Raw genomic sequence first — 4029 nt, forward strand, 5'->3', positions numbered from 1 at the left:
TTATAGACTCTTGTCCACCCGACTAGCTACATGGTGATTGGATAGCGTCTCTGTCACACAGACAGCACACATCTCTTAAGGCACTGTGGTTGGATAAAAGGGGTTAGTCCACACGTGGTTACTGTTTTGGTTAGAGTTAATAAAACAGAGGCTAGTTAGAGATAATTTCCCACACGATAGTGCTGCAGCTGGGTTTCGGCTGCTAAGTTTCCCAGAGAGAGTAGCATATTTTCCACAGTTCTAATTTCTGCTAGAAAAATACACCAACAATTGTCCCCCTGCACTCAGCCTTGAGTACTGAGTTCAGTTTTGGGCCCCTCACTACAAGGACATTGAAGTGCTGCAGTGTATCCAAAGAAGGGCATTGAAGCTGGTGAAGGGTCAAGTCTTAACAAGGAGCAGCTGAGGGACCTGGGGTTGTTTAGCCTGGAGAAAATGAGACTGAGGAGAAACTTTATCGCTCTGTACAACTACCTGAAAGGAGGTTGTAGTGAGGTGGGGGTTGGTCTCTTCTCCTATGTAACAAGTGACAGGATGAGAGGAAACAGCCTCATGTTGCACCAGGGGAGGTTTAGGTTCAGTGTTGGGAAAATTTCTTTACAGAGAGGGTTGTCAAGCACTGGAACAGGCTGCTCAGGGAAGCGGTTGAGCCATTGTCCCTGGAGGTGTAGTGAGGTGGGGGTTGGTCTCTTCTCCTATGTAACAAGTGACAGGATGAGAGGAAACAGCCTCATGTTGCACCAGGGGAGGTTTAGGTTCAGTGTTGGGAAAATTTCTTTACAGAGAGGGTTGTCAAGCACTGGAACAGGCTGCTCAGGGAAGTGGTTGAGCCATTGTCCCTGGAGGTACTTAATTTGTGATATCCGTGCTTTAGTGGTGGACATGGCAGTGCCAGGCTTACAGTTGATCTTAAAGGTCTTTTCCAACCTAAATGATTCTGTGATTCTTTTGTATTTGTTGCTGATATTTGCTCTAGATGTGGGGAAGGCTTAAGTTAAGCCAAGTCTGTGTGCCAACTTTTAAAGAGGAGGAAAAGTTAAACTAGTTTTCAAGAATAAAGTTGTGGGTAATTGCACTTTGATGAAAAATAGAAAACTTCAGAAGAAACTATGGAATGAGTTGTCACAAATTCTACAGAAAACTAGTGTAAAAGGTAGCATGCCAATGAGCAGCTGAGAGTCCTGTTGCGTTTATACACATTTCCTAATGTACTTTTTACTTTAGTGGAACTCTAACAAAATCTAAAGAAATATTTTGTCTTTACACATCTTTAAGTAAAATTGCTGTAATTTGCTATGTCTGTGTTTTACCTTTTTTTTGGTTGATATTTTGCTCACTTGGTGTGTTGTTTTATGTTTCATTGGAACTTGGCAATAATTTAATTAAAAAGGAGATAGCCATAATGAGCTAAATGATTCTTTGTTTTTTATAAAGCATAGAAATACTATCCTGTTATTATAAACTGATAGTTTGAGTGCTTTGGAATCAAGTTGGGCTGTAAAATTCAGGAAACAAATTGATCTTCACTGTTAGCATGGACTAGACTACTGTGTATCTCTAAATGGTTTTAGGAATTATACTCATTCTAAAAGCAAGGATTATGTTTCTGCATTGAGATCATCACATGGCACAGAGATTTGAATGTTCTTCCTTTACAGATAATTTTGTGTACTGAAGTGGGAGGATGCAAAAATACTGCATCATACGGAGTTCGGCTCGTGTTTTGTAGGAGCAGGTAGTTAATTTAAACAAGCTTGATATTTGATTTTACTGAACTGAGGATTCCCAGTATAGCGAAATATGTAGAAGTCCTGTGCGTGATGTAGAGAATATAAGTCGTAGTCTAAAGTACTATGTGTCTGCTGCTGCTTTGTCCACATTTCTGAAGCATGCTCTTCAATTAAGCAAGCATTTCTTGGCCAAATCTGTATACCTCTGCACTTGCCTGGCACTATTTAACAGCCTGTCTGCATGTTACAGTTGTTTTTGGATAGCACATCAGAGACACTTGAAAATCTGTTAAAAACCTCTGGGCTACAATGGGTACAATTCTGGTAATTTTACTGAAAAAACAAAATTAAAGGAGAAACTTGTTTCCCTCTGATTAGCATGCTTTAGGTACACGTTTCCTTTTAACTCTGTATATATTACAGAAGCCGCTGAAGTTGTTATTAAGACAGATATACCCTTTTCCTCTGGCAGTTGCCACAGTGTTGCTTAATATGCTGAGGGCCACCGCCTCCTCTGAGAAGCATTCCTGGTGGGACAAGTAGTAGCAGAATTAATGTGTGTGGTGTGAAAGGAGGCTGCACGTGGCTCCTGCCATGACACAAGAATGTGGGAGCTGGGAATAGGAGATGTGTTTCTCAAGGAAGAGCAGGTGGTACTTTGGGATGGACCCAAAGCCGCCACAGTAGTAGTTCGTAACAGGTTTGCACACCTGAATAAGAATAAATGCTTGTTATTGGTCAGCAGTTTCTCCTGGGTTTGATATAAAGAATCAACAATAAAGGAGGGGAGCAAATATTGAAAGTAGCAGTAACACCGATAAGGAATCTGGAAATTTGGACTAAAGGTAAAATGTTCTGTATATATATGTTTACTCATCACAGAGGAAAAATTAGAGTTGTGATTCAGTGATCTTGGTTGGGAGCATGAAATCTGATCTATAATACTGTGGTAAACTTACCTACAAACACAGAGAAAGACAGGAATTATTAGATCTATCCCAATACGTCTTACACCAAACAACTCTCTTCAGGCTCCTAAAGGGAGACAGTAATGCGATTGCTGGTTGCATCAAGGAAAACCCCTCATTCCTTGTGCAGCTTGAGGCATGCTACTGCATGTCTGTGTTGAAATTTCCCCATCTTCAACCATGGGAATAAATATTTATTTAGGGTCATTATGCAGCTTAATGCTAGTTTTTGGATGGTTAAAAAGGTGGTGGTATAATCACTCATCCTCGTGACTGATGTGTACAAGGAATGCTCTTTCAATTTAGGTTTATTACCTCTGTGGAGTTAATTAACTTTGTAGGTCATAAGAGCGTATTTATTTTACTAGAGAAAAACAAGCAATGCCTATCAGTGAAAAGGAAACACAGTTCTTTGGAGAATGTGAGAACTGTTGCCTGATTTTTCCACAAGTCCAAAGTGGCCTTTATCCTCTTCACTAGAAGTACTGCTCTTGATACAGGTACCTTTTGCCTGCAGGTAGTAATGACCAGTGGCAGAGGCCTTACAGAGCATTTTCAAGTCTATTTAGTTATTTTCCTAGGATTGTGCTTTTTTCTCTCCCATCTTTCAATGGCAACTTACCGTTTTGAGGAAAGAACAGTGTTTGTTTCCATTTCTGATATTGGCAGCCCATCAAAGCAAATCCTTTGTTTTCTTCAGAAGATTATCTGACTGATGCATTGTTGTAAAGACATTTCTGGAGCTGACCTGGTGTGATTGTGCCATGAACAGACCCTCATACTCTCGTAGAAAGATGTTTTTTATTTATAATGAGCTTAAAGGAACAGAAAATATTCTTTAATCTCTAGGCGTAGTCACTTCTTATTAACAGTACAGAATTGTGAGTGCTGTCACACGGAGTTACGTATTAATTCCTGTTACGTGAAGGTGAGGTTGGTATGTATTTTTGTCATCTTTAGAGAAGTCTTAGAGGTATGTTAAAATAATGTTTAGCACCAGGTCGTTTTGTGGGTCTTTGTTCTGTATGGACTTTTTATGTGGGTAGAATCCACATGTGACATTGAACTCTCAAACGTGTTGAAGAGCTGCGGAGTGGACAAGTAAAGGAGCTTTCTCTGTTGGGTCTCTGATCTGGTATAAGGAATCTGCTGAGACATTTCTGGACATTGAGTCCAGGTTTTCCATGTGGATCTTAAAAACACTTGACAGTCCTGATATTTATCCAGAGTCTTCCGAGAAAGTAGCAGTAGCAGCCTTCTCTAGAAGTACTTTCAAAAGTATTACTAATCTGGAAATGCATTTTTTCCTAAACAGAAAAAGCAAATTAAGG

This window comes from Buceros rhinoceros, unplaced genomic scaffold, assembly GCF_000710305.1.
Source record: "Buceros rhinoceros silvestris isolate BGI_N320 unplaced genomic scaffold, ASM71030v1 scaffold13869, whole genome shotgun sequence".
Lineage (NCBI taxonomy): Eukaryota > Metazoa > Chordata > Aves > Bucerotiformes > Bucerotidae > Buceros > Buceros rhinoceros.